Source organism: Petaurus breviceps, unplaced genomic scaffold (assembly GCF_028583685.1).
Source record: "Petaurus breviceps papuanus isolate PSGF00001 unplaced genomic scaffold, PetGlider_PUasm1.0 37, whole genome shotgun sequence".
NCBI lineage: Eukaryota > Metazoa > Chordata > Mammalia > Diprotodontia > Petauridae > Petaurus > Petaurus breviceps.
Window position 1 is genome coordinate 8190713 of NW_027186296.1, and position 20757 is coordinate 8211469.

The following is a 20757-nucleotide window of genomic DNA, read 5'->3' on the forward strand; positions in this document are numbered from 1 at the left end:
CACACACACACACACACACACACACACACACACACACACACACACACCCTCCGAGAAAAGTAACTTAAAGGAAATTCGAAAGTAAAGGCTAACAGATGGCAGGCTCGTTGGTCTAGGGGTATGATTCTCGCTTCGGGTGCGAGAGGTCCCGGGTTCAAATCCCGGACGAGCCCAGGATTGCTTTATTGTGCCACCACTTAATCTTTATACTGTCTCAGAAAGGACAAGGAACCACTATTAATTTCCTTTCGAAGTTGGGGTTCTTAATAGTATTAGCAGTTTCACTTAACCCAAATTAGAAGCTTCTTTGAGAATTGGAATCTTCGACTCTGAAATTAGGATATTGGGTTAGACCTTGTAGTTGAAATTATTATTGTTGTTGTTATTGTTATTATTATTTACATAAAGACATAATGCCTGGCATTTAACAAAATGTTTGTTGACTTGGTGATTGACTATAAGATGAGAAAATCAGATGTGTTGACCAAAAAGCCTTTATTAAGCGCCTGGTAAGCGCTAGATCCATGATATTTGGGTTTGCTTTTGTGAGGACCCTGATGACTGGGGAGCGCATTTAGGAAGGCAACTTAGTATGATAGAGTCTTGAGGTCGCACCAAGAGAGGATGCAATAAAGGAACTGAGAAACCTGGAGAAAAAGGAAAGAGAAATGAAAGGGAACAGCGTTAATTAAGCACTTACTAGGTGCCAGGCTACGTGCTAAGCTTTTTAAAAATAGCTCATTTAATCTTCCCACTCGTGTGAGGTACCATATTGCAGCTGAGAAGACTGAGGTAGCATACAGAGGTTAAGTGACTCGGCCGAGCTTGCATATCTGTAGTAAGGTTTAAAGTTGGAATTGAACTTGTTTTCCCCAATTCCAGGCCCAGAGCGTTATGCCCCGCACTACCTAGCTACCTGAAGGAGAGAAGTCTTTGGGGGCTGCTGCCTATCAAAGCTACAATTGAAAATAAATTTCCTGTCCATGTCCAAACCGAAGACTCAATCATGTTTTCCTTTTCCTCTTCATCTGAAACTTAAATAAAACACTTAATAAATAAAAAAAAATCTACTCAGCTGGAACAAGACAAAAAGTAATACCTCTTCTAGATACAAATTAAGCCCACTTTCGTGTCTGGCTCCATAGCTCAGGGGTTAGAGCACTGGTCTTGTAAACCAGGGGTCGCGAGTTCAAATCTCGCTGGGGCCTGTGCCATAACATTTTTTTAACTTATGAATTTGAAATCAAGCTCTACTTTACTCTTCAACTCAAGTACCCAGGCTTTAATATAACACCATTCCTACCACATTTTATTTAAGGTTCATTGTCTAACTTGACAAATGGAAAGTGTGACTATATCTAGAAACTGCCCTTGCCTGTACAAACTGTATTCAAGAACACAATTCCCTAAATTAAGTACATGACAAGGAAAGTATATATGGTAGAAGTAAAGCGTCCCTTGCAGAAGGAATCAGGAATCTTAAGTGGACCCATTCACGGGAAGGGTGCGACTGGGCACTGCCAGAGTCTGAGACGTGAAAGGGTTCTTTCTTGGAGGCTCAGCCCCAGCTGGAGACAGCTCTTTGGAGTGGGACCCTGGGGCAACGGGCACAGCAGAACAAATTGCATGCATTCGGACTCATAAACAGGCAAGGCCTGACTTGAGTAGGGGTCGCCGCCCGATCTGGGGGCAAGATGAAAAGCATACAGTCTTCAAACTCCACCCCTCTCCAAGCCCCGGAAGAAGCTCCTATGGTCAAGCCACTTCCGTCCCTGCACTTTGCCGGTCCGATAATTATTCCTCGGGATAGAGATGATAGGAATAGTGGGCTAAAAGTCCCACAGGTTTCTTTTTCTCTTTGAAGCTTTTCCTTCCTGCTCCTATTTCTCTCTTCAGAGAATCTGCCTTTCCTTAGGTTGTGGAGATCTCTCTAAATTCTGACTCCCTGCGTCCGCCTGGAACCCAAAACAAAGATGCCTCATAGCTCGGAAGAAGCTTGGCCTCATCTCTAAATAAGGCCCGGGTAAAACTCTCCTACTTTGTGCTAAGTTGTAGCAACGGAGACTGAAGAGAGCGATTAGGTTTAGAATCCACAAAATCCACAAATCCTAAGAATCCACAAAAATATTTAAGGTGCGACTGTTGCTAACTCTTTCAAAGGAGGTACGTAATCTGCAAAACATTCACTCAAGTCTGGCAATGTCTGTGCTCTTATCTTTCACCTTTAGCTTTCACAGGAACCCTGAACCAATCACATTTGCTCCTATAATAAATGGAAACAAAACGGGGAGGTTTCCCGAGGAATACTTTACTCGATCCCAACACATCCAGAAAACAAGAAAGGGAAGAAAATTGAAGGGCACCGTGAGTACAGGCTGGGGGAGAGAACACTGTGTCCCTGGGAAGATGAGCTTAGGTTGGAAAAGGCTGATGAAGATCCTGTCTGGACAATAGTATTAGAACTCTTTTAGGATCCTGGCTCTGCCATTCAAGTTATCTATTCCTCCTCCCTTTGTGTCCCACGAAAACTGGATATGCATTTCTGGCCTTCTATTTACCATACTGCCTCCACTCAAATTATCATCCCTTGCAGATCTTGGATACCAAACTATCTCCCAGACTATCTCCACAGCCTGCCACTGAATTTTCACCCTTCCTCCTCTTTCCATCTTCCCTTTATGTTTTATCTTTTTTAGGCCGTTGAGGGCTGGTACTATCTTCCTTACTTGTATTTGTATCCTTTCCTCACTGTCTATTTAATATAGTCCAGCTTATAGTAAGCTCTTGATAAAGCTCTGTAATAATTTATAAGAATAGCTAACAATTTTATACTTTGTTTGCAAAGTACATCACGGTTGTATATAGCATCATGTTATTCCATTTTTTCTTCACAACCACCCTTTTTTCTTCACACCACTCTTTACAGAAGAGAAAACTGAGTCTGAGAGAGGTTAAGTGACTTCTACCAAGTCACACAGCTAGTATATAAGGGAGGGTTCAGGTCTTTTTGACTCTAAGTCCAAGTCTATTCATCTACTACCTAGCTGCCTGAAATCTATCAATCGACCAATTTATCCATCCATCTATCATCTATCTATCATATACCTTTATACAATCTACATTCTTCCAAGCTTTTGTTAAAAGTAAAGATAAACAGCACAGGACCAAGGACAGAACTCCCTTGGAACTGACATCTGTTTATTAAGCACTACTCTCAGGGAGGGTTATTCAACAGGTCCTGATTCTACCTACCTGTACTATTCTCTGGTCTACATCTCTCAATCTTGTATAGAAGGACAGCATAATATACTTTTATTTACATAGTGGGTGCTATTTATTACATGTTTGAATATGTAAATAAATTCACACATTTTCCTTTTCAATTAATTTTACATTCTTTTCATATATGTTTTCCCATCTTTCCAGTTCAGCCATAGAATGATGCTAGATTTGGAGTTATAGGAACTGAGTACTAAGTCACAGCTTCTCTGTATGTAAAGTGAGGAGGGGTACCCTCAAAGACCTCTAATCTGTAGGACCTTTCATCTCTGTATATATGATCTGATAAACCCATTGTTGATCCATATTTCCTTTCTAATTTCCACCTTAACCCCTGGAAACCTCAAGAAACTTTTATTGAAACATCTTAAAATCTATCTATGAGTTTTTATAACTAATCTTTATTCCATAATAGTTTTTCACAAGAGGGTTACAATTTCCCCCTTTTAAATGGGAAAAGCAGAATGATAGCTTCCAGTCTCTTATTGGTGCCAATGATAGCTTCCAGTCTCCTATTGGTGCCATTTGGTGCCATTAACAGGGATGAACAAAGGTTGGTAAAGTCAGACTTCAATATGGGAAGTGGTATAAAGCTTAAGGTCCTTCAATGCTGACTCGTGAGCTAAAAAACAGAACAATGGAGGTGGATTTTAACTTGCTATTTAAGGTTTCCCATAAAAAACTCCAATCCAGTTCTTTTATCTACCAGTTAAGCTATTAAAAAGTCCCAGACAAATAAGAAGCAAACAATTCCTAATAAGACATTTTCTAATTTGGGAGAATTTGGATGAAGAGCACCACACAGGGATATAGTTAACAATATAATAATAGTTTATATGTATATATATACAATATAGTAATATATATTATATATATGTGTGTATATACATATATACTCACACACACAATATAGTAATAGTTTGTTACTCCTCATAAGGGGAGTAGGAAAAGAACCTTCGGTTGAGGGAAACTCAGTGGGACAGCTTCTGGATATGAAACCCTCTAATGATTTTTGAACCCCAATCAAAGGCACGGAGCCCTTCAGGACTCAAACTTGTATAGAATTTTAGACAAAGTTGTTACCAATAGAAGACTGCCCTACATAGAGAATAATAGTATAGTGGAGACCAGCAAAATAAGGGTAAACTCTGAAGGTCTTCTCCTCCCAGACTGATTCTTTTATGAAGGCATACTAGACCATCTTTTGCCTCCATTTTTACCTAGCTTTTTAATTACTGAATGGGAATTGTCTCAGACAAACTGAGACCTGGGAAAGACCTTAGCTTAAAAAAGCCAAGGTCTGTCACTTCATCCAGGGTCATCACCTGGTCATGCTAACCTATGTCTTGCCACTGGACTCCCCAAGACTCTGGAGGAGAGATTGAGGCTAATGACTTTGCACAGCTCAGACTCATTTAAATTCAATTCACATGCAAGTCAAAACATCACCTTTCTGAAATTATTGGTCCTCCTCTAAAACAAAGGACAAAAAACACCACCAACAACAATAAAGACTAATGAATGAGGGCAGAAATACAGAGAACTTAACTCTAAGTATGCAATTTAGCAAGAAGCTGGTGTGTGTGTGTGTGTTTGTATACTGCCTGAGTCATGAATTTATTAGCCTTAGCATACATGCATCCTGGAGGCTGGGGGCAGGGAGAAATGTCAACCAGTCAAACCAGTTTTCATACACACACGTATAGATATTTACAACATACATGTGTACACATATCATATATGTATATACACACATGTTGTTTGTACACCATTGTTTGCATGTTGTCTCTGAGCAGACTGGGCACTCCTTCAGAGCAGAGATTGTCTTTTGCCTTTATCTGTATCCCCAGTGCTTACCACAATGACTGACACATAGTAGGTGCTTAATAAATGGTTTTTGACTGACTGACTAGTAGCTTAAAACTGCACCAAGACTTTTGGGGACACCCTGTATAAGACAGTGATGCTATTTCTTGACATTTTCCTCCCTCCTTGCCATATATAATGAAATAGGGTTGCTGTTTTGCCAGGGCAACCAAGTTTCTGAAAATCCTCTCAAAGTTCCTATGGAAAATGAAAAAAAAAACCCACTTCCCCAGATCATCTCATAAATTCCTATGCATATGCCAAGAAATGATGTTATATTTATGTCAGTATTTTTGTTTAATCCAGTTAAATACTCTTAACTCTCCCAATAACCACAATAACATCTTTCACAGTTTTCTCTCTCCATGGTCTCACTGTCCCCAAAGAGACTTCCTATTAATACTTCATACCCTTTAGTGTTGTACTGAGGAAAAAGTCCTGGGTTTGGAACCCACATCCCTGCATCCAATTTCCAATTCTGCCACTCTTACCTCTTCTCTCAAGGTCTCAGTTTCCTCTCTGTAAAATGAGATAGCATGGAGGCAAAAAATCTTCCCAGAGATTGGACATAAAAGAACCACAGCACACAATCAAAATATTAGCTCATAGAATCAATACATCACAGAATGCATGGTGTTTTCTTAAAGTGCATGACATGGGTGAGAATATTTTAAGTTTGTGAACATTTTAATCCCCCCAAATGACCTAACACAGACTTAGCTTATGTGTTAGCTGATTTGGTTGAGCCGCTCCTTCTCATTCTTTTTTTAAATTCTAATTTTTGTTACAGTGGATGACTCCTGGGTAAGGAAGGGGGAAGGGACATATTTGGAAGGGAAGATGACATAAAAACCACCACCAAGTGGACAGGTTAACGAGATCCTCCCAGTCCTGGGAGCAGGGACAAGGGACCCATGTGGCTGTTTGGTGAACCTGCTTCCAACAAGCATAATGGAGAGTACTGCTTTCTACTTTAGGTATGTACATATATTCTAGCACTATTTCCAGGCCATTTTTGCTGTGCGTTTTTTTAAATTGGCAATACAGCTGACGCTAGGTGTGCATACAAAGTCCTTAGATGGAGGGACTTTTTTTGGTCTGACCATTAAAATGAGGAGGCTAAACTGATGTGGGTCTCCAACCCACAGCAGCCCTTGGCTCTCTTTCACCCAGGCTGAGCCCCATAAACACAAAGTCCTGCTCTTGCTTCTGTCTCTGTCTTGCTTATCCATTCTTGCCCCTAGGTAAAGGAGTATTAGAGCTGACTATGAGCTTCAAAAGGGAGAGGGAGTGAGCCACAGTGGTCCAGGAACTGGTGTCCATAGCAGAGTTTATGTCAGCCGAATCCAATGAGGAGTGACCTACAGGATCCAGCCCCACAGTGAATTTGACTAGGAACTAGGATATTGGTTTATTCAAATAAGGGAGCATTTATTCTATGTACTACAGCTTTGGAAGAGAACTTTATGAGGCAAATACTTTCTAATAACTATTGTAAGTTTGAGTAAAGTACACTTTTCCAGAGATGGAAGGGGTAGGTATAGGAGACAGTACTCCCATGGTTTAGGAAGATGTTATTTAGTACTTCTGTTCTTGCCATATCTTCTCAGTAAATACTCCTTTTGTAAAAGCTAATTAATGGTAATTGGTAAAATGACACTTGGGCAACATATCAATGTTATAGGTGGTATTGAGTAGACATTAACTAGTATTGGTTAGATGATACTGAAAAGATAATTTAAGCATTGATACTGAAGGAATACGCTGTAATGGCAGCTTTCACCAATAGCGTTAAGAAGATACTGAGACCCCTTAGAGCATCTATAACACTGAAGGGACAATATACTCTTACTCTGGTTATGCAACTTGCCAGGGAGAGTGAGTTAGTATAAGGGACCCAAGAGTACATGTAGACTGCATAAGATATCAATAGAACTTTTAAAAAGTAACACAACCGGGGCAGTTAGGTGGTGTAGTGAATAGAGCACCGGCCCTGGAGTCAGGCAGGCCTGAGTTCAAATTTGGCAGACACTTGACACCTACTAGCTGTGTGATCTTGGGCAAGTCACTTAACCCCAACTGCCCCGCCTTCTCCCATCAAAAACAAACAAAAAAGTAACATGGCATTCCTGCCCCATGACTACCTGTAAAAGGGTATGCCACAGTGGATGTATCATATACCTTTGATCAGCTCATTTCATATGATCTGTTACTTTTACTTCTGTAGAAATTCCCTAGCTACCTATTAGACTTCCAGCTAGAAAATGATCACATTTTATAGGCCCTGTATTCCTATAGCACACTGATTTTGCCCACCTGAAGGGTGTGCCATTGTAGACTATTGCCTAGGTCCAGAATTCATTTCTTCCTCATATCCAGTTCTTAAAATGCTTAACTTCCTTCAAGGTTCAGTTTAGGTATCACCTCCTATGAGAAGCCTTTCTTGATTACTCCTAATTATTTGTGCTCTCTCACTTCTCAAATAAGGCTCTCTGTGCTTATGTTCTTACATATCATATCCTCTAGTAGAATGTAAATTGTTTGAAGACTGAGACTGTTTTTCACTTTTTGTTTTTGTGTCTCTAATATTCAGTATATCTTGCACAAAGTAGGGACCTGTTGAAAAAATGTTACTGAATTGAACAATTAATTTTTTTCACCCTAAATAGGATTATCTTCTCAGAACCATCCATGTCTTCTGATCCTTAAAGCACTGTGAAATTGTGGGGCATTATTTTGTCATACTTTTGCTTAAAAGTCCTTCCCTGAAAACTTGGAGGGTAGGTGAAGGAGGTAGGCTAGAATTGTGAAGGAACCCCATGAATGAGATGAATTTTCAAAGGAATATGGAGTATTTAACTTTGACAACATAAAGGAGGGGCCAGACATGGTAGCACTTGCCTATACTTTCTGCTCCTGGGGAGGCTGAGGCTAGTTATTCTTTTGATTTTTGACCTCCAGTAAGACTGAATTCTATACTAAATTTGGCAAAAATATACTGAGTTTTTAGGAACAGAGGACCATAATAGTGCCCAAGGAGGGGTGAACCAGATTGTGCTGATCTGTATTGGGATGACCCTGTTTGTAGGTGCTGCACTTTTAGCCTGGGAGAAATAAATACTGTCTTGAAAACAAACCAAAAAAAAAAAAGACAGGAGAGCTAGAATAGCGGGGTTCCCCCCCCCCCAGTATTTGAAGGGTTGTCATATGGAAGATGAATTACTCTTATTATGTTTTGTCATATGCTAGGTTTCACTTTTCCCAAAACCAAAACAAATAACAATCTAAAGCAAATTTTAAAAAATATTGATCCTGCTATGTTTTTAATCTATCATTGTATCTCTGTCCTTTCCCTTACTACCAAACTTCTAGAAATAACAGTCTCCATTTACTAACTCCACTTTTATAGGACCTAGAATCAGGTTCTATCCACTACTATTCTATTGAATCTGCTGGGGTTTTTTGTTTTGTTTTGTTTTGTTGTTTGCTTTTTGGAGGGCAGTGGGGGTTAAGTGACTTACCCAAGGTCACACAGCTAGTTTTTTGGTGTGTGTTAAGTGTCTGAGGCAGGATTTGAATTCAGGTCCTCCTGACTCCAGGGCCAGTGCTCTCTTCACTGTGCCACCTAGCTGCCCCTCTGCTGTTTTTTTTTTTAAGTCATTAACAACTCCCTTATGGATAAAATCAATAACAATTTTTTTGTCCTTGAGTTCTTCATAGCACTTGACACTGTAGACCATTCCTTCTTTTCAAACTCTTAGTTTGACTTCCAAAATTCTGAGTTCTCAAGGATTACCTCTAGGAAAGGAGTAGTGTCTCCTTTATTTGGCACCATAGATAACCCAGAGCCTGAGTGTTCCAGTAAACAATAGTCAACAAAAAAGAAATGAAACGAGCTCATGTATTCTCTAGATATTTCAGCAAGTTGTGTGATTGTAAAAAGATCTGCTAGAAAATAATTTGTAAATTCTTCTCATACCTTCAACAAAGATGCCCTTTTTCAAGTCAAATCAATAAGCATTTATTGGGCACTTACTATGTGTCAGACACCATGCTGAGTGCTGAGTAAATAAAGGCAAAATCAGTGCCTTCCCTCAAGGAGCTTTCAATTCAAGAGGGGATACAACCTGCAAAGACTATGTACAACTGACACACACCCTCACACACAATACCTTGGAGGTAATTTCAGAGGGAAGACACCAAAAGGTGGGATTTTAACTGGGACTTAAAGGAATACAGAGAAAGCCAGGAGGCAGAGCCATGAAGGAATACATTCTATGCATGGGTCACAGCCATTGAAAATACACTAAATGCCTAGAATACTCTCTGTCATCTCTGGCTTCCTTGACTTCCTTCAAGTTCCAGCTAAAATCCCACCTTCTAAGGACACCCTTCCTAATACCTCTGAATTATACTTTCTTTCCTCTATTGATTATTTCAGTTTATATACATAGTTTCTGTATATGGTTTATCCTTACCAACCATGAACTGCTGATGAAATCCCTTTAGACCCTGGAGATGTTATTGGCATAACTGGAAACCACTGGGATGGCTATGCTAAAGGTGTTGATAGGAAACTAGGGAGAGAGAGCATGCTTGTACCCTTCCTACAAAGTGAAGGAGAAAATAGAGACAGTTAAGTACCCAGAAGCTGAGAAATAAATTTGCAAGCAAGAAAACGGAACAAACTCACTCAGTTCAAATTAATTTGAGCCAAATAGTAGACTAACTAGACTGAATTTACCTTTTAATCCAGAGTTAAATAAATGAAAGCCTTCAGGACTGGGACTGAATGAACAACTTAAAACAGATGGATAAACCATTGCTGGGATTCCTCCTTTATGAAAACATTTTGTTATAATACCCTTGCCCCTGTGTGCAGACCAATAGTCTACTCACATGCAAACAGTTGTTTTCTTCCTTGTCCCTTTCTTTCAAGGTTCCATCCCCATCATTCATCATCAAGTGAGCATTTAGCCTCCACTATCTCTGTCCTTAATTGACTATAATTCTGACCTTTTAACACTGTCACATATGTAATTTGAGTGACATGAACATATTTTTTATGTGTGATATTTCAAACATAGTGCCTATATTTGGGAGATCTGTTTGACCTGTTCAGAAGAACCAAATTCCACTCCCCATCTTGGTGGGGGAAGAGTTGGTTCTTAATTATTGGTGGTGACATGACTATCGAACTTGCTTTGACAAACAGATTCAGAGTGAGAATTAGACATATTTATCAAGTGTATACCTTTTCTGTATATGGTTTGCAGTAGACTGGAAGTACCTTGAGAGCAGAGACTGGCTTTCTTTTTATATTCCAGTGCCTAGTACAGTGCCTGCTGTATAATAGGTGTTGGATAAATGGTTATCGACTGACTGACTGGATAAAGAATTGCAGTTTCTTCTGGGAAGAACTGCAAGGAAATCAGTGTCACTGTATGGTAAACTAAAAGGAAGGTAGTAAATTTTAAGAAGATTGGAAAATTCAATTCAATTCAGTGAACATTTATTAAGCACCTACTATATTACAAGCACTTGAGATACAAAAAGAGGTAAAGACAGTCCCTTCCCTCAAGGAGCTTACAGTCTAAAGGAAAAAGTAGAAAGGGGGCAAGTTTCATAAAAATTTGTAGAGATAGGAAAGGAGATAAATTGGTAAGTAGGTTTTAAATGTTATTTTTGCCACTTTAGGGGGCTATAATAAAGGCTGAAATCCCCCCTACCCTCATCACAAACTTTTGTATTCCTTTCTCTTTAATATGCTGTAAAAATAGATTCTTCAGTGCTTTTCAATGCTTTAATGGGGAAAAAAACTTCCTCTCTGTGTACTTGGTTTAGTAGCTAGTCCTCTCACTTTTGTTTCCTTTATTGACATTTCTACTTTCTATTCTACATATACTACAAGCTCATTGGAGATTGTGATTTTCAAATATGGTGGGTGCCTACTATAATTCAACAAAATGGAAAGAACAAAAACAGTAACAACAAAATAAAGCTGATATTTCTTAATCATACTGACTATAGTGGTCCCAAAGAAGAGATGAGAACATGAACCACTCTCCCTTATTTGCAAAAGTTAGACACAATTTGGAACTTTGAATACAGTGACAAACTCAGTTAATGTTGTTAATTTTTTTTCTGGACTGATTGTTCTTTCTACTTTTATTCTTTGTTACAAACATAACTCTTTTTTTAACCATTTGTAAAAATTTATCATGATAAAAATGCCAAATTTATCATCAAATACCAAAGTTTATCTTTTCTTGAATTTTTAAAAGTATATCATGCATGTTGAATGGAACCAAGGAATTCTTACTGCTTCTATAGATTTGTTACTTTACACCAATATTTCCAGTCTTCCATTCATTGTATTTAGATTTTTAAATAGATACACACACACATCTTTGAGTCATTCACATATGAATTCCGGATGCAAAATGTTTTTTGCAGTTGATTTGTCTTTTAAATTATGTTTCCCTGATGGTATGTTAATATTCCTTCATGTAAGAGTAGAGAAAAGTATACACAAAGTAGTCTGGGTAAACTGTCATTAAACATTCATCATAGAGATTTCTCTATATCAAGCAAATAATACACCCTTTGTTAATTAAAATCTGACTCTGCATGAATCGTTGCAAGTTGTTGACTTTTAAATTGCTTTGAGTTGGTGTTGCAACATACCTAAAGACCAATTGGATAGTGGATATTTTCTCACTGGGAAAGAGGGAAGCGGCATTGCTTCTGCATATTTTTCTTCACTATAAAAAATGATAGAATTTTCCTTGTAAACAAATGAGAGATTTGAGATTTGCAGGTGAGTCAGGATCTTGATTTCAATCCAGATTCTGGTTACTCAAGAGGTTTGAACATCAACAGGACAATTGGAAGGCCTCTCAAGTCTTCCACCACTTCTTACAAAATGTAAAACTTCAAGGTTTGTTCGTGCTTGATGTTGTCCTAAAGTCATGACTTCACACATCAGAACACCAAAATCACTTATGGATGGGTGTCTGTCCTTGTCTTCCATTCTTCAGAAACTGTGCCCAGGTTCCTGTCCTCTAACATAACCAAACTGGACTGAGAACCTGAGAGTGTCAGGCTGAGTACAAGACAGCCTCCTAGCTGTCTGACCTAATGGGATCTGAGAAGTCAGCCTCTCCCTTCACTCCCCTCCTGATCAAACACCTCCAAGGTACTTGGAGAGCAAGAAGGGAATGGGAAGAGAGAGGTTTACGAACCTTCCAGTCCCAGCTTGAGAAGAATTTGAGATTAGCAGTGTTTCTCGGTATCAGGAAACCAAAACATGATGAGGTCAGGGAACCATAAAATGTTAAGGTTTAGGGGTGCTCAAGACCCCAAAATACCAACACACCAGGTCCTACCGAATGAATTCAACTCAAACCTTCTCTCAGCCAAAGAAAAGCAAAGTTTATTAAAGGTTCAACACATTGGGTAGACTCTTAAAGAGCCTCAGTATCTGTGACGCTTGCATTGGGTAAGCTGGCCAGAATCATCTGACACAGGGTGAATCTGCACTACATAATTCTCTGGCACAAACATAACTCTTATTAGAAATTGATTTGAATTCTACATTCTGTCTTGAGACAAGGTAAGTAAGTAACAAGAGCCTGGTAAATTGACTTTTTTTTTTTTTTGAAAGAGGTAGCCTTGTTAAATGGATTAACATCTCCTTAAAGCGATACAAAAGGAATTCAGTGGGACCAGATTAGCTTTCTGGACAACTTCAATCTATGTATCAGGAAGACTTGTTGAATGTGGGACCTGAGTTGGTCTTTGAGTAAAGGGAACAAAGGCACAATTGGAAAGGGCAAGAAGAGAATGAATAGTTTATAGGGTATGTAGAGTGCATAAAAGGCAGAATATTGGAAAGGTAGCTTGGAGTTTGATTCTGGAGGGCCTTAAATGCTGAGGTTAATAGTTTTTATGTTCTTCTGTATTGAAGGGGTGCAGTACCCTATGCAATGATAAAAGCAAAGAAACAAGTAGAGACGTGATCACAGGATAGCCCTTGAACAAAGCTTAAATGATGATGGCAGAGGTGTTGTTTTTTTAATTATTATTACAAATATGACTATATGTGTGCATTTTTGGGAGCAGAGCCTTCATCGGAGGACCAGATTAGGAGAGGTTGGTTGACCACTTTGTCGAGGCTGTTGTATAATTCTCTTCAGGTGATGAGGGGACAATAGGTGTTACAGGGACTCTAATCAATGACCAGAGTCCTTGCTGTGCAGTCTGGAAGGAATTCACTAGGCCCAAGCAATCTTTTGAGTCAGGATTGTAAAAGTTTATTGTTAGCTTTACAGCCAGCAAGAGTTCTTAGGGAACCTGCAAACTTAAAGAAGTCATAGATATAGTTTATAAAGAGTTACAATAGTAAATCAGATGTCAATTATGCTAATTAGGTGAGTAAGGGTGGGATTAGGGAGGAGTTAAGCAGTGGTCAGTGCTTAAAGGAACATGCACTTTTAATATCAATTTCGAAGGCATATTGCCCATAATTCACTGGGAAATAGCCCGGGGCCGGGGGGAAGCTACAGCTAGAGGTCAGGGCTGACTGAGAAATGCCTAGTCTGCCACCCATCAGTGTAGTTTGACAAGATGGATGTTGGGAACCAAGGCTAATGGGAACTCAGTATGTGTATAATTGGCTAAGGAGTTAACTTACAGATAGTGCATTGAAGGATTCATAGGTGTAGCTGGTCACTATATTAAGGGGAGATAAACAGTTCATGAATTGTTGCTAGGCAGAGTGCTGGCAGGAGGAAGGGGAAGAGTTAATACTCTGAGGCTGGGGGGTGGGGGTGGGAAATGTGATTTTACAAACTGATGTTGCAAACATAGACATCCCAAGCACCCCATCACAGGTTGGACAAGATGGCTTTTGTGGTTATTCCAACTCTGAGATTCTATGGTTGTTTATAAACTGTTCTTCCTTTAATGGCAAGATTTCAGACGTTTACAATTTCCTCTTCTTACAAGAAAATTGCTTTCAAGAGTCATGGTGCCATTTTAGATCCACACATTTTACAGGAATCTGCTCTCAAGAAGATCATTTGTAACTACGACAAAGAACCTTTAAGGAATAGGAAGCAAAGCCTGGGAGCTAGCAGAGGGCAAATCACAGACGATTCCTCTTCGGGAGACTTCTTTGCCCCTGGGTCAGTATCTACCAATTAGAAGGAGAGCAATACATTGTGAAGATTAAAAACGATAGCGTAGTTGTTGATGTTGAGTATGACTAGCTAGGGAAGTAGTTACTAAATTTAAAAGAACAAAATTTTTAAGCATATAACTTCCAGAACTATGCTTGCCAGAGCTACTTATCCCATAAAAAGGATTCTAGGACTCTATTTGCCCAAGTACCCTTCGATAGCTCAGCTGGTAGAGCGGAGGACTGTAGGTTGTGACTCTGTGGGAATCCTTAGGTCGCTGGTTCGATTCCGGCTCGAAGGAGGTACTAACGTTTTAGAGACATACCTCCAAACTTCCTTGAAGTTGTTCAGAAATGGAATTCAATAAGTGTGTGTTTCACCTGGTATTCTGGCCAACTAACTCCCTCTTCTATCTTAGACTTCGGAAAACCCAAACTCCTGTATTCAGTTACTTTCGTACTTTCCAGTAGAGAGGTAATTCCTTTAAAGTGCCGGGCAACAAACAATTTTTGCTTGATTCTTTTTAACTTCCGGTAGTAACATAGACCTTCAGTTTCTGTTTTCGCCTGGAAGTCACTTACTTAAGGAATTCTATCCTAGGACCTCAAATTCTACCTTAGGACTTCTCTCCTCTATATTGTAACTCTCCTCACTACAACCTTCCCACTCCTCTTCTCCCTCAGCCCTCCACCATTCTCCCTACTAGTAATTTATTTTGATTTAAGAAATCTCAGGAGTGACTGCAAAAAAGTTTATTTTTAAACTGGTATCTTATCAGGATTCGCCTCTATAATAATCCTATCATACAGCCTTCACTGGAAGACCGGCAAGACAACTGCTTCCTCATTGGGATAGCTGTAGTTTGGGGAAATTTTTCCTTAAATCTAACCCAAATCCGTTTCCTTGAAACTTCTACCCTTGACTCTTTCCTCTAAGGCCCAACAAATCAAGTCAACCTTTTCTCTTTCTCCCAGGTCTTCTCCTCAGGGTGACGTTTATCTCTCAGCATGTCTTACCTCCCACATACGGTTTGCCTATTTTACCACCTCAATATAGTAGTTCTTATTTACATAGCTTTAAAGATTACTGAAAGCATAAGGCAGAAAGGAGCTCTGATTTGGATCCAGAATACAGTTTCTGCCATTTATTATGGTGTTGGGCAAGGCACGTCACCTCTTTGGGCCTCAAGTTTCATGATGGGCTAGGCTTGGACTTTATGTAATTTAAATTTATGCAAGTATGTAATTTAAATTATGTAATTTAAATAAATGCTATGTCTTTGCTTTCTACATAGTAATCTTGTTACTAGTATAATGAAAATGTTAAGTACTGTGCAAATTCTGAAGATGAGGGCAAAAAGACTAAAAATCTTACGCTTTCTGTGGTTAGCGAGCGACGCAATTAGTTCTAGATTATGGGTTGAACAAAGAGAGTGAGATTACAGACATAATCACACGGGAAGCACTAGGATTGTAACAGCAAAAGCAAGCAACCTCCTTCGAGCCGGAATCGAACCAGCGACCTAAGGATGACCACAGGCTTTTAGTTCTACAGTCCTCCGCTCTACCAGCTGAGCTATCGAAGGGATACACAAAGTTAATTTTATGGTTGACATTTCAGAGTGAGACTGTATAGTCTTCTGTGGCGTTCATAAGCTTTTTGAACCAGATTCATATTTATATAGCTTTTTAAGGTTCACTCATTCAACAAATACCATGGAGTCTTTAAGGCACTGTGGTGGAATACAGCAATATTTTCTGCATCCTCGCTTCTGTCAAAGACATTACAAAATAGTAGAAGAGGTCAGAGAAGGCAAATTGCAGTAACACAAGTCCCTATGTGATCAGTCTGACTTAGACTAGAGAAGAAAAGAGTGGATAGGCCGTAGAGATGTGAAGGCCTTTTAAATGGAATCCAAACTAATTTTTCAGGGTGTTCAAGTAGATGTTGGGTGACCATTTATCGGGGAGATTGCGGGATGGATCCATGTATCAAGCAGGGTGTTAGACAAGTTGACCTCAAATCCCTTCACACTCCAAGATTCAGGGAATCTTAAAAAGCCACAAAGGAAAGATAATAACAGTGTTTTAAGAGTTCCGAGCAGGGTAAGATCACATTCTGCTAGAGGAACAAGGAGGACTTCTGGGAAAAGGCGACATTTGAGCTTGTCTTTGAGAGTTGGGCAGGATTTAGGGAGGCAGAGATGGGTGGGACTAAAGCACTTCTGGGGAGGGGGGAACCACCAGAACAAAAGTAGAGGTTGCAAAACATAGCACATATTAAGGGAATCTTGAAATAGTTCATTTTGGTGGGTTTTCTTCCGAACGATTAAATCCAATTAAACATCTTTTTAAACTACTACTACTAATGCTACTGCTGCTGCTGCTACTACTTTCAAGGAAGTTTCCTTCCTTCCCAGACTGGTTCATTAAGCTAAGGGCGATGACTCCTCTCAATCCAGATGGTTGGCAAATGCTGCTGGGAACTTTTCTTTTGTTTGACCCTATCCTGCTTCAAAGACCGCACAAAGACTAAAGTCCCCTATGCTGGGGGCGGGGATGGGGGGGTGGGGAGAAGGTTCAGTCCCTATTGCTTGCTGCAGTTTCCTGACCAGTAATAGGATTCCTGGTTTTAGTTCGCATTCGTGACTGAGAGCAGACAGAAGTCTCTAGTTAATTGGTCCCTGAATTCGAGACAGATTTATTCCTGCTGCAGAAATTAAATTCTTAGTTCCCACCCTATCCCTCCGCTTCTCTTCTGTGTCTTATGTAGGTACTAGTCAAGATCCCTCCGACAACTTCTGTTGAGTTGAACAGTTAAAAGTGGAATCAACCAATTAATATGGGTTTGGACGCAGGCAGGGAGGGGAGATGGGGGCAGAGAAGGAGTAAACGGTGTCGTGGCAGGATAAATAATAGATGAGAAGTAAGAAGAGTACAGAAAAAAAGATTTAAAAAATTATTTGGTTCAAACCAGAAAACAAAATGCATTTGCATATGACACACAAGGAATTCAACCGGTCCAACCAACATGTGGCTCGTTGGTCTAGGGGTATGATTCTCGCTTTGGGTGCGAGAGGTCCCGGGTTCAAATCCCGGACGAGCCCGTACTTTTTTCACCTTACACTGGGTTTTCTCTGGAATACATAACGAAGTATCTTATCAAAACTTTTCTTGTACTCCAGTCCTCTTTGTTAAAAGGAAACAGAGCTAAACAGAGATATTCGTGAGAGCAAAGGGAAAGTACTGGGGACCTCCTTATTAGACCAAGCTGACTCTTTCAAGGTCCCCCCACCGCACCTCGCCCGCCTGCCTAACTCATGCTTGCCAGCCAGCTGTTTCTAGGTCATTGGAGTTACAACTCCTCTCCACCCCTGAATACAATCTTTTCCAGACCTTTGCTGCCTCCTGGAGGTATTCCAGGAACAAGCTCCCAGAATCCGACATCCGAGTTGCACTGATTATGGGCTCCGAGGCCCAAAGCAATCCCTCAACGCGATACCAGAGACACTCCCTTACTGGGGCAAACGAGGTTGCAGGGACCAGTTTCCAAATGTTAGGCTGGGAACGAGGGCTCATCCCCAGGCTGAAAAGACGCTAATGATGTCCTTAGTACCGAGTAAGTTTAACAGAGGACTCTGGCGTTATATGCTGACTCTCAAACGTATCCACACACAGTACAATACATGCAGACACAGACACACATGTACACGTACACATCACACACGAATACGCATACATAACAGTTACACATAAACACACGCCCACAACAACTTTTCCCTTTCCTCTCCTAACACCCTCCCCCTTTTCTCCTCTCATTCCTCGGTTTCATTTCCCTCTTACTGACTCTTCTGTCGGCCAATGAACCGAGCCCGAAAGATCCCATTTCCTACATAACTAGTCTTCCTTGGCTTGTACTGGTTTGTATTATCTTGGCCATCTTTCCCCACCCTGAGCCTAGCAGGGTAGCCAGCTCATAGTAAGAGCCCAATAAACTCCTGTTGCATAGATTTGTTATCAGGAACTAATTCCTTGTGATAGAATAAATCTGTTAACTTTTGCTAATTCTTCCTCTCCCGTTTTCATTTCCTAGATTTTCAGTCCCAAAAGGAACCCTTTCTTAAGAGATCCTCTTCCCCCTTCCGCATTGCTGAAGGAAGAAACGGGATTGTTGCTCAACTTCACACAGTGAGTTACTCTTTACTGTTGTTTTTGTTATTTGGGGGAAGTGTAGGGGGAGGGATATAAAAGTCTTTGTCTTCCAGTCTCCGACTCACTCTGTCTTTTTTCAAAAAAAAAAAAAAAAAGTCCAGAGTCAAACAATGTCCCCAACCCCAAGAATTTCAGTTAAACAAAACAATTCAGCATTTTGTATAAGTCTGCTTTCACTCAGTCCTCTGAATGAACGAATGATCTATTTAATGAAATTGTTCAGTGTTTTCTCCTTGTTCTTCTGTCATCATGTATATCGCTTTGCTTACTTGGGCTCTAGCCCAGTTAATTCTAGTCTTCCCAAATTTGTCTGACTTCTTGATATTAGCTCTTTCTAAGAGTGCAACACGAACTTGTTACATTCATACATACATGTTTAGCTAGTCCTGAATAAGGGCACCCAGACTCTTACTTGATCAGTTAAGGCAAATGTGTAAGGAGTCAGTATATTGGAAACACCAGTCTTCCTTTAAAGTTGAAGTTAAATGCTGTCTTTTTCTGTTTAGTGTCTGGGTCCACTTTTTGAGGTTTACCAGTTATGTTCCCCCTTTCTTTTATCCTAAGTAAAACATACCTGTGCTTTCTACAGTGACATATACCAGGACCCCAAAAAAGGAACTTCTGATATACAACTTTCTCAGGCTTCCCATTAGAATTTTAGGAGAATCTGCAACTCTGACTAGGGACTGGTCATCAACATAAACCATATAATGATTACTTAGCAGATGTTACAGTTATGGCTGTGGATGAGGAAAAAGGCTGAAAAAATGGTCCCTAATCCAACCATTTACTGCTGACTCCTCCTTCCCATATACTACAGCAGAAGCATTTATTAAATACTCACCAAATGCAAAATAATTGGGAAGAACCAGGAATATGAAGAAGGTGACACCTGATGTGAGCCTTTAAAGCAAAGCAAAGTAAGTTGAGATATGGAGAGAGGCCTGCCCCAAATCACTGAAGGAGAGAAAGACAAATCTGGCCACAAGTAGCAATTGAGGTTGGAGTATGTGAAGAAGAATAATGGTTATAACTAGGTGGGTTAAGCATTGCCATTTTTTTTTTTTTGCCTTTTTGGAGGGCAATTGGGGTTAAGTAACTTGCCCAAGGTTACACGGCTAATTTTTGTGTGTGTGTGTTTGTGTGGGTGTTAAGTGTCTGAGGCTGGAACGGAATTCAGGTCCTCCTGACTCTGGGGCCAGCGCTTTACTCACTGTGCCACCTAGCCACCCCATTGTCATTTTTTATGTAGGATAATAACTTAGAAGTATACCTTTAAGTACATGCATACTTGGAAGAATTTATTGTTGGAGGGTTGAAACCCATTGTTGAATATTTAATTTGAAAAGTTCATATGAAAAGAATAATCTGCATAAACAATTACATATGCAAACTATCTCTATTCTGGGTGGTTGTCTCAGAGTTTGTGGAAAAGTGAATATTTAATCCCTGTGTCTATTTGGAAAAATAAGTATGTAAGCAAAACTTTGACCCCATTCTCCTTTAGTCAACAGGATTCTTGAACATCACCACAGGAAACATGCAGAGCACAATTTTGTTGCTTTTCCAAGAAATTCCCCCAATGAGATTTTTCCATTGGCAATAGTATGTGCAAATTCGAATCCCTGTGCAAGATAAATCACTTAGACTGGTTTGCTGGGTATGTGGTAGCAGAGAGACAGGGAAGGGACAAGGAAGCAGGATATATAAGGACTAAAAGTGGAATGATCAGATTGGAAGCCCTGAATGTTCATGGTTATGCTAGTTGGTGCTTATGTCCAGAAGGGGTGTGTGTGTTTGTGTGTGTGTGTTTGTGTGTGTGTGTGTGTGTGTGTGTGTGTGTGTGTGTGTGTGCTCAAGAGCATGTCTGAGTACATTCCTGTGGTGTCTGTCCTCTGCATTTTGACATTCACATTAGGGAAGGAATGCATTGGTTCGGTATTTCCAGGCTCCAAGTAGTAGCTACTTGGATTGTTCCAGTCACTGCTACTAAGATAAAAGTGGTAACTATTTATTGTCCAGCCATCCTAGATGATCTCTGCTTGATCTCTTTTTTAGAGCTCAGCTCTTTTTAAAAGTATAGTCATATTTCATTTTGTTGCACTTTGCTTTACTGTTCTTTGAAGATATTGCATTTCTTTTTCCTCTTCTTTCCTTTTCTTTCTTTCTTTTCTTTCTTTCTTTCTTTCTTTCTTTCTTTCTTTCTTTCTTTCTTTCTT

At 39.9% G+C, this 20757-nt stretch overlaps 2 protein-coding genes and 5 non-coding genes across 7 annotated transcripts in view; 6 read left to right on the forward strand and 1 right to left on the reverse strand.

The window, feature by feature from the left end:
- The first annotated feature begins 101 nt into the window (after nucleotides 1-101).
- Nucleotides 102-173, forward strand: TRNAP-CGG (transfer RNA proline (anticodon CGG)). The gene has a single exon. It is a non-coding gene; the product is annotated as a tRNA-Pro (tRNA).
- Nucleotides 174-1135: 962 nt separating this feature from the next.
- TRNAT-UGU (transfer RNA threonine (anticodon UGU)) lies at nucleotides 1136-1208 on the forward strand. Its single transcript has one exon. It is a non-coding gene; the product is annotated as a tRNA-Thr (tRNA).
- Nucleotides 1209-14538: 13330 nt separating this feature from the next.
- Nucleotides 14539-14628, forward strand: TRNAY-GUA (transfer RNA tyrosine (anticodon GUA)). Its single transcript is given in 2 exon segments — nucleotides 14539-14575; nucleotides 14593-14628. It is a non-coding gene; the product is annotated as a tRNA-Tyr (tRNA).
- Nucleotides 14629-15821: 1193 nt separating this feature from the next.
- TRNAY-GUA (transfer RNA tyrosine (anticodon GUA)) lies at nucleotides 15822-15912 on the reverse strand. The gene is given in 2 exon segments: nucleotides 15822-15857; nucleotides 15876-15912. It is a non-coding gene; the product is annotated as a tRNA-Tyr (tRNA).
- A 1449-nt stretch (nucleotides 15913-17361) lies between these two features.
- Nucleotides 17362-17433, forward strand: TRNAP-UGG (transfer RNA proline (anticodon UGG)). Its single transcript has one exon. It is a non-coding gene; the product is annotated as a tRNA-Pro (tRNA).
- An 827-nt stretch (nucleotides 17434-18260) lies between these two features.
- The window catches only part of ANG (angiogenin), a 15528-nt gene continuing 13031 nt past the window's right edge, over nucleotides 18261-20757 (forward strand). Inside the window, exons 1-2 of the mRNA XM_069097721.1 lie at nucleotides 18261-18305; nucleotides 18420-18514. The gene's annotated coding sequence lies outside the window, so the exon portion shown is untranslated. The remainder of the gene's footprint in view (nucleotides 18306-18419; nucleotides 18515-20757) is intronic.
- Nucleotides 18262-20757, forward strand: part of LOC138168838 (ribonuclease 4-like) — a 24784-nt gene continuing 22288 nt past the window's right edge. The window contains exons 1-2 of the mRNA XM_069097722.1: nucleotides 18262-18305; nucleotides 18420-18514. The gene's annotated coding sequence lies outside the window, so the exon portion shown is untranslated. The remainder of the gene's footprint in view (nucleotides 18306-18419; nucleotides 18515-20757) is intronic.